Source organism: Schistocerca piceifrons, chromosome 4 (assembly GCF_021461385.2).
Source record: "Schistocerca piceifrons isolate TAMUIC-IGC-003096 chromosome 4, iqSchPice1.1, whole genome shotgun sequence".
NCBI classification, from domain to species: domain Eukaryota; kingdom Metazoa; phylum Arthropoda; class Insecta; order Orthoptera; family Acrididae; genus Schistocerca; species Schistocerca piceifrons.
The window spans coordinates 205,037,535-205,056,645 of NC_060141.1; positions in this window are offsets into that span (position 1 = coordinate 205,037,535).

Below are 19,111 nucleotides of genomic sequence, written 5' to 3' on the forward strand. Positions count from 1 at the left end.
GTATTAGTGAGCCAGCACGGGTGCAGACCTACTGTAGTCCTGGTATAGATTATGGTATTAGTGGGCCATCATAGGTGCAGACCCACTATAGTCCTTGTAGAGATGGCTAGGAGCCATCCATTGCGACTGTGCGGGTGCACAATCACAATCTAAGAGTCTTGCAAATAATATAACAAGACCATGAACCACCACTTGTCCACTCACAAACTTTTTGGAATATCCTTAGAACCCGCAATGCTGTTAACCAGTCCCTTGCTGAAATATCAACACACATGCGACCACTAACAGTCCTTTTTTTAAAACTTCTCACATATTGTGCACCTACTATGACCAAGTGAAATGTGTGTAGTGAAATGAAACCCTAATATATAACTAATTTGAAGAACTGGTGTCTAATTTTATTTTTTAATTTTATGTACAAAAAATGTTAAAAATACAATGATAACATTAGTAGTACTCCAGGCACTACAAATGAGTAGAAATAAGCATATATATTATTATTATTATAGGAATTGTGACATAATTAAATAAGTGAGAATATTCAAACATTAATTTGACATTTGATCATTAAAGGAAAACATAATAGAGTAAATAATATCTAAACTTTTTCCAAAGTATTTGAGGATAACAGTACTCCCCATCATAGTAAATGCAGCTTAGTATTAGAAAATTCTACAACACAACTCTTATCAGATAAACACAAAGACAGGAAGAACACAGATACACAAGGGTACACATAAATACATAGCGGAATAACACAAAAGGAAAGGACAGGGCTTGTTTTCAGTACAACATTTGGTACCGCAGTCCAAACCTAAATTTCATTCCATAGATCTTTCCTCCTGTTTCAACATTTTTTTTCGCATAAAGGTCCTATCTAAGCATGCTTTCAGTGTTTTACATTATCCTACCTCATCATTTATTTTTCGTTATCTTACCTCATCATTTGTTTCCAAGAAAATCCTACCTAATCCTGTTGTCTCTAAACCCTCCTTTTTTTGTTCATCTTCTCTTTCAAAATAATTATTCCTCATTGCACACTACTTTTTTTGGTGAAACCTTTTCCTTATAACTTCTCAATGCAATCTTTCCCCATCCTTCATAGTTAGTTTCTTATATAGTACCCCCCTCTTCAGCTAACTTAAGTCTACTGAGGTGAGATACATAAACTAAGGGGTGAGACAATGCAGCAGCACGAATATTAACACAAACAAGAACAAGGAAAAAATGCAAAGTGGCAAAGCAAGTAGCAATAAATATAAATTAGCAAAGCAAATGTAACATTACAACTAATATGGGCCAATGTGCAGGAAAAAGAAAATAAATCATTACTAAACTGGCTTACCAGAGTAATACAAAGTGAAATTCAGTAGGACAATACCTGACAAACAGTTGCAGTAAAAGCAATAACCTATAGTTAAACATGACAAAGCTCAATCAGAAAAAATATTACAGTACAGATAGCAATGCAGATAAAAGAAATGTCTATTAACACCTTAATACCTATGTCGCATCTTAACTTCAGAGTGGTCCATAACAATAACTTACTCTACCAAAACCAGTTACTAAGTCGTTGAAAAAATTATGTATGCCATTCCTGTCAAGGGAAATGTCGATTTCTGCTCCCCTCTTTTTTTTAAGAAAGAGGATCATAAAATTATTATTTAATGGATGTGTAGACAGAAAATATTTACATTAGTACATCTATTAAATTTCGTTTTAACAAATGCTGCAGCACAGCTAGAAACTAGTTATTAAACAAAATAAGCAAGTGTATACAAGGCAAAGCATAAAAATGTCATTCACTAGTCATATGGCATTTCATAGGGCAGTAAAAAATCTCTCAACTAGAAAGACATTAGCCATTTCAGTAAATATCAGAAATTACGAGCTCCAAAGTGTAATCATATGTTTTCAAGTATGAGCATGTCGTATTTGGGGTGCTTTCTGTAAAGAAATGTCAATAGCGAGGTTAATGGCCTCTTTTTCCTACACCTGTGCCTCTGAAAGCCACACACTAATAGTTTTTGCAGACAACTGTCGTGCAGCTGGGCATCCACAGCGCATTACATCAATGTCACCTACCTTCCATACCGAAATTTTTGTGACAGCAGTTTCCGCTACAGTGACAGTTTGATACAAATAAAATTTCTCAGGCTGAAAAATTACAGTAGAAATGTGTAGAAACGAAATCTCATGAATAGCACAGTCTAAAAATTTCCCTCAGCATTGTGATACTCACATTCATGCATGTACACACATTTCATAACTCTTAATGTACGATTCTGGGTTTTAAACATCCTGTTTCACAAACCAGAGTCCCTAACCCCTACTCATTACTCATATAAACACGTAATTACATTCCTCATACAGCATCATCTTATTGATCATAAACACACCTCAACAGCGTAATACACATTGTCGTCGTAATAACATCATTATAGCAGATCAATCACATCTCAAAATCATCGTAGCTTCTTTCAATAATTTCAAAACCTAAAAAATTATCTGCTCGTTTCAATAGTGTCATCTACCTCAAACGTACTTCAAAGATCACAATCCCATACAAAATACATCATTCAAAACTCTCATACTATAACATGGGTTCCGAAAACCTATGAACACTTCACAGAGTACAAACAGAATACAATTTCATAAGTGTGAAATTATCCAGCTGTGTAATTGCATAAAAATGTGGCACTATCGTAGTACAAACATGTTTTTCTCTCTGTTAAATAATCAGATAGCTGTATAATTCAGTGTTAGAGAAATATGGTATTGTTGTGTAAGCAAATACCATATTAGCTATGGCTCCTTGCGCCTGGCACATGCATAGTATACAAAGTAAACGTGTACCCCCTGAGTGTTAATGTAATTATACCTTCAGGTGTTACAGATTACAGCAGTGGAATGAAATGTATCACCGATAACCTGCTTTATATCTTTTTAATTCAAGAATCTTTCAGAAAAAATGTTTTAAGTACGAAAATTAAACACTCAAATGCGTGTCCTGTAGCACTAAACTGTGCGTCTCGTCGTAAGATAATTTCTGTCATTACTTAACGGTAAAAATGTGCCAAGTATCGTAGTTGTCTTCGTCCGTAAGCAAAGTTCTATAGAAGTCAATGTACTTACCTTGTCATAAACAAAAGTGTAATTCCATGTGTTTAGATGTCGTAGTTATTACGCTCATTGCCAAGGTCAAGGAAATACTGTACTGTGACATATTGTTGTGTTATACAGAAAAACTCTCATTGTAGTTATACCACAAAGGTTACTACAAAAATATGTTTTACGTTCCAGAAGAATGTAGAAAAAATTGTGCAGACATAAAACAAATACAGCGCAAAAGCAATAATGTTAATTGTCACACATTAATAGTGTCGTGATATAATCGTGTAGCTGTCAAATAAACTAACCACTGTGTCATCTGTTATCTCTCAGGATTTACTTTGAGTCCAGAATGTCTTTTCAAGTAAATATTACATTGAAATCTTATTAGCAGTATATGTTACAAGTATGTAGGCATTATAGTCGTTACATAATCATGCAGCCAACAAACAAGAATGTACCCACAATAACACTGTGTCATCTGTTCCCTATCAAAATGCACTCATAATTACTGTCTAAATAAGTTCCCTAGGTTCTTGACTGGATAGTTAACTTCAAAACATTGTTGCATGTTAACAGTTTCTAAGTGTGACAAAGTGTAGTAATAATGTGAAGTAGAAATCTTATAGCAATGACTAAGTCAGAAAGCAAATTATCTCTCCGTAAATGGTTTTACAAGTGAAATGTAGTGTAATCCTTTACTTTTCCTAGTATGCGCAGTTTCAACATGAATGCAATTATCATGCAGTATACGCTGGTAAAGAATACTGCAATGTTTCTCAAGATTAGCTTATGTTATTTTTCTTAAGCCCAGCGAGCACACGTGGCCGTCTGCAGTGCAAGTCATTGTCAGTTACCTCTTCGTTTTCCCTCGTCGTTACTGGGATTTGCAGATCTAACTTCTACAATCTCACCTTGTCGAGAGGCCCCTGGCCCCTGACCTGTTTGAATCACGCTAAGTTTGGTTAAATTCTGGTCTGTCATTATGATTATATCGTCTGGCGTCATGTCGGTAGTTTCTGTAGTTTCTTTCTTGTCGGTTAAGTGGTTGAGAATTTCTCCCGGAGTCGTAACTGCATGCTGGAGCATTGCGTCTGAAGTTATTCTGTCTCCCTTTATGATAATTATTCTGATTCCCATATTGTCTGTTTCTACGATTGTCTTTGTCATATTCATTACTATGGAAATGCGATCTTTCTCTGTAACTATTATTACTTTGCCAATGGTTGCCATACAGGAGGTGTCTATTGGTGATCACGATTTGCGTTGTAGAAATAGTCTTGTCGTGTCCGGTTATTACTTTTGTCATCATGAAATTGTGACGGATATGACCTGTAATTGTTGTGTTCCTCTTTTCTCGTCAAATGACTGCCAGTGCCTATTTCCAATTCTTGCAACAGTCCCTGAAAAGCTTCGACCTCATCTTTGCAACGTCCTGCCAAAATAATATATCGTAAATGTTCAGGCAACTTAATTAAGCAAATGTGAATAAGTTCTGAGGGGCTGTATGGATTTGTCAAATACTGATTTTTGTGCAACATGTCTTCAAAATATTTTATCGGACTGGAAAATTCAGACTGTTCAAAATGCTTTATGGTTGTCATGCTATGTTTTACTCGATCTTGAGTAGCTTGAGATCAATATGCTGAGAGGAAGGCATAATAAAATCCTCCTTCACAGTGACAATCGCAAATGACCGATCGCATTCCTACAGTGGTTCAGTCTCTAAGTAGCCGCACATAAATTCTAATCTGTGCTCGAATGACCAGTTGGGAGGAAAACAAGGAGAGAATTGATGAACCCATGCTTGTAGATGAATGTCATTCCCGGAATTCTTAAATGTTTTGAATTTAATGTAGTAATTAACAGCTTATAGTCAAACTCATCGAGATGGCGAGTCGCATATCGGTCATTGTTACGTCGTGTCGGCGGTCCCATCCCAAAATTCGGTGCCCGTCGCCAATTTCTTTCAAAATTCCCGAAATGCCCTGTGTTATTATTTTGTGGCTTTTCCGTAAGACTAAGTCCCTCTTCCCGTGTCGGAGCGCAAGTACCCTCTGAAATATGTAATTCTTGAATTACGTGTGTCAACTGCTCTTGTACCTTCCGCATTTCTCTTTTGTATTGTGTATGAATTTGATTCTGATTTTGTTTAAATTTCTTAATTTGTTCATATTCTATGTCAGTGAAAGCTACCGGTCTTATGTCATTCAGATCATCATCTACCTTTGCCTAGATAAGTTTGTGAACTGATCCGAAAGTTCGGCTACTCACTCCGATAATGAACTGTTTTCCTCCGTGTGTTTTTCTGAACCAAGCTTCAGAGTGTCCATTTGTGTCGAAAGCGTATCTACTGTGACCTTTGGGTTTTCCTGAGTTTTTGCAAGTTGTTGAAACCGAATCGGTAGATGCAACTGAGTCAATTTTAGCCTGCAAGGTGTCATGATTTTCATGAACAATAATTTACAGTTCAGTTATGGCTGCTTCATGATTCTGTAACACATATTCATGACGCGAAAAAATAGGTTGAAAATGCTCACAAATTTGTGTTCTTACGTCTTTACTAAATTTTTGCATTTCGATTCTATGTTATGTAACTCAGTTGTTAAACGTTCACGTGTTTGTTCCATTGAGTCTAACTTTTGAAGCTTCTGCTGTGTTTGTCTCTGATTTTGTTCCATTATGTATAACTTTTGAAGCTGTTGCTCCACTTGTTTCTGATTTTGTTCTATCTGTTGCATGAATTGCAATAAAAACAATGTATTAGTGTCTCCAACATGTTCCTCTGTGCTTTTCGGCAGTGCATTTGCACCGGCAACATTCGCATTTTGAAAAGCAGAGAGTGAGTCTTGACTTAATTGAGGAAAAGGTGAGGACGCAAAACCTGAATCTACGGTATTTGCAAGATTTTGTCCTCTCATTTCGGAATCCTGAGGCGAGCTATTGCCGATCGATAATACTTACCTCTTCCCTAATTGATTCACTGTCTGCACCGTCGTTTGCTGCCTGTTCCATTTCCCTATGCACAATTAGGAAATTACTATTCTGAATATTTGTTAATTCATTACACGGTGGTGTTGATAAGCTACGCTCGTCGTTACTGTCATTTCTCAATTTAATTTGGAGCCTAGTGTTACGTTTTTCACACGCCATAATTGTCACAATATTTCACACGATAACACAGAAAAGCACAGTTTGAAGAGCAAAAATGAGAAAACACATTGAAATAACACTGAAAATAATATCTAGTTAATTGCAAGCGCAGCTGCGAAATACTTGATGCCAACTCCACCTGCATAGCACAACTGTTTTACTGTACAATAGTGAAAAACTACAACTACAAAAGGAAATTCTCTCTGCAAATACACGCTGACAATAACAATAACTACGCTAATTACTCAAACTACAAGAAAAAATTAGAAGATTCCAGTGAGGTATCCCCAGCTAATGGTCGATGATGTGTCGGCAGCTGGGCCAACACCTTGTAGATCGAGATGGCTGAAAATGCACGCTACACTAACGCAGACGGGCGTGAAGTACTGGAACAGGCTACGTAATTAATGCTATGAAGAAAAGTACGTAGCTGGATTAATACTTATCTTTAATCAATCATTGTGGTACATCGCTCTTGATGATACACAGGAGACTTTAATTACAATCACTGTAAGGCTAATGGCGCCTTGCTAGTTGGTAGCCATTAACTTAGCTGAAGGCTATTCTGTCTCTCGGCTAATGAGAGAGAAAGGCTTCGTACATCTAGTCGCTAGCTAGGTCGTCCGTACAACTGGGGCGAGTGCTTGTTCGTATCACGAGACCTGCCTTGTGGTGGCGCTAGGTCTGCGATCACAGTGGCGACACGCGGGTCCGACATGTACTAAATGGACCGCGGCCGATTTAAACTACCACCTAGCAAGTGTGGTGTCTGGCGGTGACACCACAGTCGACATATGGAACTTCCCCTTTGAATGACTGTGCTGGTATACTTCTGCGTTATATGATACTGAAACCGCTAAGTAAAACTGAATACCGCGGTGGCCGTGCGGTTCTAGGCGCTTTAGTCCGGAACCCCGCGACTGCTAAGGTCGCAGGTTCAAATCCTGCCTCGGGCATGGATGTGTGTGATGTCCTTAGGTTAGTTAGGTTTAAGTAGTTCTAAGTTATAGGGGGCTCATGACCTCAGATGTGAAGTCGCATAGTGCTCAGAGCCATTTGAACCAAAACTGAATATTCCTAGACAGTTTTCTCTTTACTTATTCTGGTCATTTATAAGCCGACACGCAATATTTTAGCGCAAAGCAATCTGACTTTTAATAAACGTACAAAAGAGTAAGTCTGACTAATAATAACCTATCCTTCATGAATCACTTACCTCACCAAAATCTTCGTTACTCGAACTACTGTAATACAGCGAGCGCCAATACTGCCAGCTAAATAAAAGATTCTAACTACTAAAGGCACTAAATACTGATAGGCATATTGTTAGCAAATGAAAGATTTTGGTAGAGAACAAACAATGTATTTACCTTAATAATATTCAAAATTCATTATATATAGACATCCAGTTTGACAAATTCCCTTTTTCTCATGGACACACGTCCCGATCGTTCGCTCGTATTAACATCTCAAAACCCTGGCATCTCTCTCCCCACATCCATCACTGCTGGCGGCTCACCTCCAACTGCCCAACGCTACTTGCTGTTCACATCCAACTGCCCAACACTACACTAGCGAATATTCCAACAATGAGTCCAGTCAGCCATAGACTGGACACAGCCCAGTCAGTGATTTTCATACAGAGCGCTACATGGCGTCACCATCATAAAAACCTTAACAGCCTACTTGCAATGCGTCGATGACGAGAATATGAAGCCATTCTCACTCAAATGTCAGCCTCCCCTTCCAGTGGTGCTACGAGTCTCTGGCGACCGGTTATCAGCGGTATAGTGGTAAGATCAAGTGTATAGGCAATGCTGCACCAATACTCAACACTCATTTAACAGGAGATAGAGCTTTGACTGGTATGCCGTTACCACACGGGCCTTTTTTCTCATCGCTAAGCACGTAGCACAAGGCACCTGTCTTGGTTGCTGCACACTCTGATACGACCTACAGTATCTCACAGAACGTGGTACTTATCGTGATTTTCGACAGCAGCGCTCTCCAGTGGTAACTGACTGCATCTGCTCACTACATATATATCCTACATCTGCTCACTAATCAAACAGTTTCCTAACGGAAATGGACACGCGTAAAATAGTTGCGTTAACTCTGTTAGCGACCGTGGAAGAAGGGCGGAGAAAATCGCGCAAAAAATTCCGGACCCGTCGATGGCTTGAACAACTTATTGCTCGTAGAGGAACACTGCGTATGCTGCATAGCGATCTGAGATACGTAATAGTAGATGTTAGTTGTTAATACATTGAATCTTTGTCACGTTTTGGTTTTTAGACTTAAGCACATTGTCTAATATCGGTTTCCACGTAACATAACACCCATATATTCGATGTTGCAATGTGAAAAAACTGGTAGGTAGAAATTCCTCATATCTGCATAGCTATTTTACACCAATAATAAATCCATAAAATTGTCATGTCTGACTGTCTGTGACCACGTTAACGTCCAAAACTACTAGATGAATTTTCATGGGGTTCATGGATTTTTAGATTTAATATAGTTGAAGTATAGTTTCTAAAGTCAGTTTCCACTTAACATAACACCCATATTTCGATGTTGTAATGTGTTAAAGGTGCTAGGTAGAAATTCATCACGCCTGTATAGCTATTTTACACCAATAATAAATCTATAAAACTGTTGTGTCTGTCTGTCGTTGACCACATTAATAACTAAAACTTCTAGACGAATTTTCACGACGTGGCGCATAGTTTGGGGCACCGTATGGGCGTTAGGTTCATCAGAATTTAACCACGGAAAAGAAGGTACGGTGATTTGCAGTTTTAGTAAACTTTTCTTGTCTGTCTATCTGTGTGAACAGTCTAATCTCCAAAACTATTACACGATTTTTGTAGGATTTTCACTGGTAATTTCACCGTAGACAGATGCACCATACAGGACATATTTCATCGAAAGTGAATAACTAAAATAAAAGAAACTTCTTGGCAGATTAAAACTGTGTGCCCGACCGAGACTCGAACTCGGGACCTTTGCCTTTCGCGGGCAAGTGCTCTACAAACTGAGCTACCGAAGCACGACTCACGCCCGGTACCCACAGCTTTACTTCTGCCAGTACCTCGTCTCCTACCTTCCAAACTTTACAGAATCTCTCCTGCGAAACTTGCAGAACTAGCACTCCTGAAAAAAAGGATATTGCGGAGACATGGCTTAGCCACAGCCCGGGGGATGTTTCCACAATGAGATTTTCACTCTGCAGGCTGTGGCTAAGCCATGTCTCCGCAATATCCATTCTTTCAGGAGTGCTAGTTCTGCAAGGTTCGCAGGAGAGCTTCTGTAAAGTTTGGAAGGTAGGAGACGAGGTACTGGCAGAAGTAAAGCTGTGGGTACCGGCCGTGAGTCGTGCTTCGGTAGCTCAGTTGGTAGAGCACTTGCCCGCGAAAGGCAAAGGTCCCGAGTTCGAGTCTCGGTCGGGCACACAGTTTTAATCTGCTAGGAAGTTTCATATCAGCGCACACTCGGCTGCAGAGTGAAAATCTCATTCTAAAATAAAAGAAATTCGTACATGTGTGTGTGTGTGTATGTGTGTACATGTACGTTTCACATCTCCTCCGAAACCACTGGACTGATTTCAACCAAGCTTGTTAGACATATTACCTACTGTCCGGAAACAATCAGCGTGTGGATAAGAAGCAACTGTTTATCAAAGCGGTGAGGTATAGGTCGTGGCGCTCGAATACCCAGATTCTATTTATCCAGTATTTGAGAACGGGTGCACTAGAAAATTTGCAACAAACTTTAGGAATAATTTCAGACTTTTCCCAAAAATGTTTATCCTGTCATACGTCACATCATGATGAAAGGAAAACAATTTAATGCTTACTGCATATTCGCAGTTCATGCAGTAAAACTATCCCATCAGACAAGGCGCAATGACGTTTACATCTATTGCTTTTGTGCTGCTAGATCTATTCACAACACATTTAGCGTAATCCACATACGCTGCTGAATGAAGCTACAAAATCATTTCGTTGTACAACACATAGGTCAGGAGATATAAGGAGCAGATGAACAGAGAACTGGAGGAGATGGACAGAGCGAGGAAGAAAGAGGAGATGGACATAGAAATGCAAGAGGAGGAGATGAAAAGAGGAGCTGGAGATGGGCAAAAGCGGGGGAGGGGGATTACCATACGGACGGAGAGAGCGCAGGAGGAGATGAACAGAGAGCCGGAGATGGAGGAGCTGGACAGAGGTAAGGGTGAGGAAGGACACGTGTAGAGAACAAAACGCTTTAAATGTTCTCCTGTAGCAGAATTTAGAAATTAATTTTTGTTGTGACCCTAAAATGCCTCGTTCCACATCATTGCGATTTATCATGAACATGAAACTGACTACCAAGCTAAATAACTAGTATCAATCTGGAGTAAAGTACTGTATGACATAGATTTAAAGATCGAGATTCGTTTCGTAAATTCACTCGAATGAAACATGAGATTTCTCAAACATACTACAGCTTTGAAAATGATGTTTATTGACATGATACAAACATGAGACACCCAGAAAATCAAGAGACAGGTGTAATCGTTTACATAATGTGTTGTAATAACAAAAACGCCCAGTGTGTAACTTGTGTTTACTTTGACTGGTAGTCGCTTTAAGATTTATGGCCACTAGGGAAACACTCCAGTCTTTGCCCTATACAAGAATAATGGCGGCAGTTAAATTATTCGTAATAAACAACATTGAGTACTGCATATCATATATCTATTAATATGCAAGTCTAAGAATATTTTAGAAAACATAAGATTAAAAAATTTGGCGGCAGCAGTCAGAAAAATGCTACTTTTTTTCATTTCCTTTTATTTCATTATGACAAATCCCAACGAGGACGACGCGTTTTCCAGAGATCCTCAACATGCTGGTGCTCTGAAACATCTTATATTCATACCACGTACTCTCTAACATTTGCAGTTTTCTGAATGGTCTGGTGCTGCCGCACCACAAATTCCTCTCCTGTGCCAACCTCTTCATCCCAGAGTAGCTTTCGCACTCAACGTACTCAGTTATTTCCTGGACGTACTTCAGTCTCTGTAGTCCCCTACAGGTTTTATTCTCTGCAGCTTCCTCTAGTACTATGGAACGTATTCCCTGATGTCTTAACAGATGTCCTATCATCCTGTCCCATCTTCTTGTTAGTGTTTTCCATACCTTTCCTTCCTCGCCGATTCTGCGGAGAACTTCCCCATTCCTTACCTTATCAGTCCATCTAATTTTCAACTTTCTTGTGTAGCTTCACGTTTCGGACGCTTCAGTTCAGATCCGTTCCCAGTCCTTGATTCACTACCATACAATTCTACGCTCCAAATGTACATTCTCAGAAATTTCTTGCTCAAATTGAGGCCTTTGTTTGTTACTGATTGACTTTTTTTGCCCAGAAACGCCGTTCCTGCGTTTGCTAGTCTGCTTTCTATCTCCTCCTTGCTTCTTCTGTTATGCAGAATTACTTTACTTCGTCTACTTCGTGATCATCAATTTTGACGTTAAACCTCTCGCTATTCTCATATCTACTGCTTCTCTTTAGATTCGAATTTCTTCGATTTTCTCTCAGTCCATACTCTGTACACATTGGGGTGTTCATTCCATTTCACAGATTCCGTAATTCTTCTTCTTTTACACTGAAGATATCAATGCCATAAGCAGATATGATCATCGATATCAATTCCCCCTCATGTTCAGTCTCATTCTTGAACGTTTCTTTTAGTTCCGTCATTGCTTCTTCTACGAGTATACTGAGCAGGAGGATCAAAAGACTATGTCTCTGTCTTACTCCCTCTTTATTCCGATGGCTTCGTTCTGGGTGTTTCGATCTTATTGTCCCCTCTTGGCCCTTGTACAGACTCTACAGGGTGTCCAACGAACGAGAGCCTGATTTTAAAATTAAGTAACTATAAAAATATGTAGCAAACAGTATATCTATTGTGAAAACTGTGAGACTTTTATACGGAAGTTTCGAAATAATAGTCACAGTTCTGCTAACAGATGGTGCTGTACGTGATAACTTTGGGGAAATACGTTTAGACTGCTTCTTAGTGCTGTATGTGTGCTGGAGCGCTATTCATTCGAACATTTGATTTCAACATCGTCTTCGATTCGCTAGCCTCCTTTCACATTACGATATTGGAACTGGTCGCTCTGGGCTTGGTGGTACGGTTTATAGGCAGTAGGTATTTCGGTTACAGTGTCACCTGCCCAGCAGCTTTTGTAGCTACTATTTCGAAATTTCTGTAGAAAATTCTTGCGACTTTCGCAATAAACGTACCGGTTGTTTCATTCTTCCATCGATCTCCTTTTTCATGTTATTTAAATTTAAAATCGGGAGTCTTTTGTTGGACACAGTGTAAATTACTCCCATCCCTCAGGGATTACTCACTTTTTCTCAGAATTTCGAATATCTTGCACCATTTTACACCGTTGAACGTTTTTTACAGGTCGACAAATCCTATGATCGTGTCTTGAATTTTCTTCAGCCTTGCTTCCACTTTCAAGTGCAACATCAGAACTGCCTCCATGGTGCATTTAGCTTTTGTAAAGCCAAACTGATCGTAGTCTAACAGACCTTCCACTTTCTTTTTAATTCTTCCATGTATTATTTTTGTGATCAACTTGGATGCACGAGCTGATAAGCTGATTGTGCGGTAGTCCTCGCACCTATCTTCTCTTGGGACCTTCGTAATCCTGTGGATGATATTTTTCCGAAAGCCTGAGGCTATGTTGCTGTCTCGTAGATTCTGCACAACAACTTTACTAGTATTTTGGTTGCCACTTACCCCAGTGGTTTTAAAAATTCCGATCTATTGTTATCTACACCTGCTGCCTTATTTGATCTTAGGTCTGCCAGAGCTCTTTTAAACTGTGACTAATACTGGATCCCATACCTCTTCTATATCCAATTTTTTCTTTTGTCACGTCATCGGACACTTCCTTCTCCTCATATAGACCTTCAGTGTACTCTTTCTACCTATCCGCTCTCTCTTTCGTGTTTAAAATAGTATCACCATTCCACTCGTACTGTTACCACCATTGCTTTTCATTTTTATTTTTTTGTATGATGAATCAGTCCTCCGACAATAATTTCTGTTTCGGTTTAATCAAACTTCACCTGCAGTCAATTCGCCTTGGTTTTCCTGCACTTCCTACTTTTTTCATTCCTAAGTGTTTTACTCGTATGTTTCTTTATTTCTGTCTTTAATGGAACATTTTTGTATTTCCTTCTTACGTCGATAAGTTGAAGTATTTCTCCTGTTTCTCCAGTTACTCTTCTCAGTTACCTTCCTTGTATCTACGTTAGTACGTCCAACATCTGTGATTGCTCCTATCAGAAACGATCACTCCTCTTTAGCTCAACTGTCAGCTGTGGTGTTCCTTACAGCAGTATCCAGCTCTTTAGGAATTTCAAATGCATCTCATCATTCCTCAGTACCTCAGTATCCCACTTCCACCGACATTTGTTCTTCAAGATTATTATATTAAACTTTAATTTGGTCTCCATCATTCTTAAATTGTGATCTGTTGTTACGCCTTACAGTATCTGACACAGGAAATTCTGACTGAACATAATGTAATTCGGTTGGAGTATATTGCTGCCTCCCAGCCTTCTTCAAGTGTACTTACTCCTCTTGTGACTAGCTGAAATTATTTTGCGGAACTCAACTAGTCTTTTTCTCCTTTGATTTCTACTACCAAGCCCATACACTCCAATAACTCTTTTTTTCTACTTCTTCCCCAAAAACTGCATTCCACACTCCCACGACTGTTAATAATTATCTCGCTTTACAAACTTTAGTACTCGTTCAGTATCCGCATAATATTCAGCTTTCGACGTCAGCGCGTATACCCGAAATATTGATTTCGTTGTTGGTTTGCTGTCAAGTCTGATGAGAACAGCCCTATCACTGTACGCTTCACTGTAACTCACTATTTGCACTACATTCCTGTTCATACTGAAAACTACTCCCCCTGTACCATTTCCTGCTGCTATTGATATAATCCTGCATTCTTCTGACGATAAATCCTTATCATCCTTTCATTTACATTCTATGAAATCCACTACATCCAGACTGATCCTTTGCATTTCACTTTGATTTTCCAGCTTCCTTACCACGTTCACAGTTCCTGACACACCATTTAACTGCTTCCGATAGTACTTACAACTATTCTGCCTCATACAACGGAACAATAATCCTTTCCTCGGAAGTTCAAGTGTCAGAAGATTCCTTAATTCCTCATACGTTTTAGCAGCTCCTCAAGAATGTAGCTTCGCCATATGTAGAAACTGTCTCTCTTACCAACAACTCAGCTTCACACCTGTGAAAAAGCTGACCAAAAATGCAAACTCATTTTCCGCTGCCCTACCTCGAAAAGGAGAAATTACGGTAATGCAATTAGTATCTAGAATGGGTCTGATAAACTGTATGAGGTATTATCCTCCTTCAACGCATTCAGGTGTCAATTCGTATGTTAGTCTGCCTTATTTCCCCCCATTTGAGCTACTTGTTGTAACCTTAGACTGAATCTTCTCTGTTGTGGTAACGTCGCGTTCAGCTGGTTTACTTATTGTAAAGCCTGTGTCTATAACAAGAAAAGATGCACTAGAAAAAATATCGCAGGAAAGGACTACTATTCACAATAAACACGACTTAACCGTAACCCTCGAGCACCAAGAAGGCACACCCTCTGTGTTCACTTGTATAATGACCAGGCCTCCAGCATTTAAAGCAGATACTGGCGGGGACTGAGTACAAGAGGCACTAGGCACTATGCCTGAGCAAACTATATTGAGTACAATTAACTGGGGACATACCAGTATGTTTTCTCTTTCTCTTTTTCGTCAGTGCCAGTCTGCTTTCGATGTCCTCCTTGCTCCATCCATTATTGGTTATTCTGCTGCCTAGGTAGCAGAATTCCTTCACTGCATCTACTTTGTGACCCCCAATCCTGATGTTTAGTTTCTCGCTGTTCTCATTTCTGCTATTTCTCGTTACTTTCGTCTTTCTTCGATTTAGTCTCAATCCATATACTGTACTCATTATACTGTTTATTCCATTCAGCAGATCACGTAATTCTTCTTCAATTTCACTCAGGATAGCAATGTCATCAGCGAATCAGTGTCATCAACAAATCGTATCATTGATATCCTTTCACCTTGTGTTATAATCCTATTCCTGTATCTTTCTTTTGTTTCCATCATTTAAACATTACATCTGAGAGAAAGAGGTTGGGAACCATTGTTAACTGACTAATACCGAAGCTGTGGAGAACGATTTTACTTTCTTGGCGTAGGAGTTAAGACGATAGTATCAATTGACAAGTCCCGTCAGAGGGTTAATTCCATTTATTGCTCATAGTCTTCTCATCTGAGAACAGTTTCTTGTTTTGGAATATAAGACGTAAGTGTAGTGTCCTAGTTGGTGCAGCCTGTGCACCCCACTACTAAATGGAAGAGTCTACAGCGATACATGTAGAGCCGCTGACACTGGTGTCATTTCCACCAGAACGACGACAGATAAAATTTCACATTTTCGTGTTCAAATATTATGTTATTTACATATCAGAGTGTTTCTGCAAATGTGTTTCTACTCCTTATCTAGAAGATCTGACAGTTTTTGTGACAACACGGTATCGATATTTACAACTTGGGTGGATCGTGTGTCTTCTAGCGTGCTTCCAGCTGGGTAATGTTAAGTTTCTGTCGAGTAACAAACAGTTTTTATAGGAGTAGCTGAGCATATACCATAGGGAGTCCACTTCAATGCATCGCCGTGTGTAAACAGACGTCCCCAATAACTCAATCTGTCGTCTGCGGGCGAAAGAATGAACTGCAAAATTATGATGTACTAAAAATTGCTCAAGTGGACCCGGCAATACAATTGCTTTTCCCTCTATGATCATCCTCTTGACTGGTATGGTGCGATCCACCAAGACTTGCGTTCCCATGCCAACCTCTTCAAATCAGAATCGCTCTTGTACTCAAAAAAATGGTTCAAATGGCTCTGAGCACTATGGAACTTAACATCTATGGACATCAGTCCCCTAGAACTTAGAACTACTTAAACCTAACTTACCTAAGGACATCACACAACACCCAGTCATCACGCGGCAGAGAAAATCCCTGACCCTGCCGGGAATCGAACCCGAGAACCCGAGCGCGGAAAGCGAGAACGCTATCGCAAGACCACGAGCTGCGGACCCTTGTACTCAGCGTCCTCCGTTATTTATTGCGTATATTCTGATCTCTTTCGTCGTCCTGCAGTTTTTGCCTTCTATGGTTCCTTCTAATACCACGGAGGTTAGTTCCAATGTCCCGGTACGTTTCCTACCGACCTGTTGCTTCTTCTAACCACCGTTTTCCACGGACTCTTTTCTTCGTCGATTCTGCGGAACGCATTGATTTTACATTTCTCTAAATTGCTGTCCTCTAGTCATATATCCCTAAGCACTTGTTAAACTGAAGTCTATGTCTGATATTTTAGATGATTTGATCTCTTCCTGTGCTCTTCTGATTTTTACATTCTTCTTGATTCGTCCGTCAGTGGTTTTCTGGTCCCAAAGTAGCAGAATTCGGTACCTTCGTCTACTGCGTGCTCCTCAACCTTGGTGTCAAGTTTTTTGCAGATCTTATGCTGTTGTGCCTCATTACTTCGCTTTTTCTTTCATTTGCCCTCAATCCATTTCCAGTATACAAATATTTTCGAGAATATCTCATGATGATAATTCAGCTAAACTGAGTATCAGATTTGTTCAGTATTTCAGTATTAAAAAGAAAACATGCGAATGTGTAGTCGCATCAGTAGACTGAAAAGTAACATATTCAGTAATATTAAAACTAATGGTGGAAACATATCCTGTAAGCTGACTCGTTTCACATCATTTTTACAAAATAATAGTCCAAATGTTGTATACAATATGTAGCCAACTGAATAATCCATTCTTCTGGTGACCACTACAGTAATACATAAACTGAGCTTGAATATTATATAACTTCATTGACTTTTTTGCACATAATATGCATCACATTACTTTGTGATCTTACCAATCTTGTAAGTAGAGGTAATGGTTGTAAGTTTTGTGATGAACATTGTCAATCTGCTGTTCTAGAGTAGCTTCATCTTTGTTTGAAAGCCTCACAGACATGTCTTAAGCACAAAACCTAATTCCGAGACCAGTTAACTGACAGTACTGCTTGGCATGGAGATCGGTTAGCGAGGCCCGCTGTGGCTTGTGAGACAATGCGGAACTCTTGGTTTCCGGCTGCATTAGTTTTACTGTTTGTTGGATGTGGTGAACTATTTAGTACAGACGCTTTTCTCCTGATATTCGAAGTGTGCACTGAAACAACGTTTTCCAGAGTAGTAGTCAGAAGGCTGTTTTCTTGCGATGCGTTTGCATAGTTATTTAATTCTCATGATATATTCTCATGATATATTTTTGAATTATGTATATTGTGTGACTAATGTTGGTGTCTTAGTTCCATTTCACGACTTGGTTGGTTCGTGTTATAATCGATTCATCTGACTGTGCAAGTAGTTTATCACCTTGCTTTCATTAAATAATTTTATGGGCATTGATATTGTAACACTAATACTTCATCTCATTGATGTTATGACTCTAAGACCATGCACCATTTACGTCAATGTTAATGTATTCTGAGTAATGTATGTTCTTATATGTATATCTGTTCCTGAATGTAATTATGAAATACAATAATTTCGTGTTTGAGATATTAGATACAATTCTGTAACTTTTCTGGTTTATGCACAGGAAATCAGAGAATTGTAAGGCGCAGAAAAGGCGGAGGGAAGTCCCTCTCGCTGCAGTCATAGACTGTGCGGCTGGTCCCGGCGGAGGTTCGAGTCCTCCCTCGGGCATGGGTGTGTGTGTTTGTCCTTAGGATAACTTATGTTAAGTTGTGTGTAAGCTTAGGGACTGATGACCTTAGCAGTTAAGTCCCATAAGATTTCACACACATTTGAACTTTTTTTTTTTTTTTTTTTGGAGTCTCTCTCCGCCAGGAATACCAAACGCGCCAATCGAAAAGCAGGAAGGGCGTTGAATTTCCGCGCCAACAGTATTACTATCAGTCTGTGGCCAGTGACTGAAGTATCCCGAATCTGCGGTAGAAAGAGTGAATAAATTAACTGCCATTGTCTTAAATGTGCCCGTGTTGCAAATTATATTTGTGCGTTGCAGCGAGGCATGTGGTGGACTATTCTAAAGTATTTACCATTACCAAGAATAATATTAGAGCCGATTCGAGGGAGAGCCACAACCGCATAACCTTGTTCAGCGCCGTCGCCACAACAGAGAATCTCATCATACCTCCAGGTAACGAAAATATTTTTTTAACTGCACTAATGCACGAATCAGTCATTTATTGCAGTGCATTAAAGCGTGTGGTAATTTTAATGCGGGTATGTTAGAAAAACTTTGTTAACCAAAGCAACGTCACGCCTGCTCGGATGCTTTTCCCGGTCCAGTTTATTTCCGAATTACCTTAAAAATGGAAGTTCTTTTTTGAACATTTAATTACGTTAATACTGCTGCAGTTTTTAAATTGCTCCATGTGATCGGGAAGTCAAATAACTCGATTTAATATTTCGTATAAATTTGTTTACTTTTGTTTAAAGTAGTATTGTGAAGAGTGTTTAATGTGATATATAGGTTTACATGTATGAAAAGTGGTTATTAAAATGTTGTTGAAAGCCGTATCAGATTAAGGCCTCCCGTATTCTGGGCATTGTGTTGGTCAGCAATTAATCAATTCTCACTAAAAGTTTTGTGTTTATCAAACTGGTCAGCTAGTAAATATTACA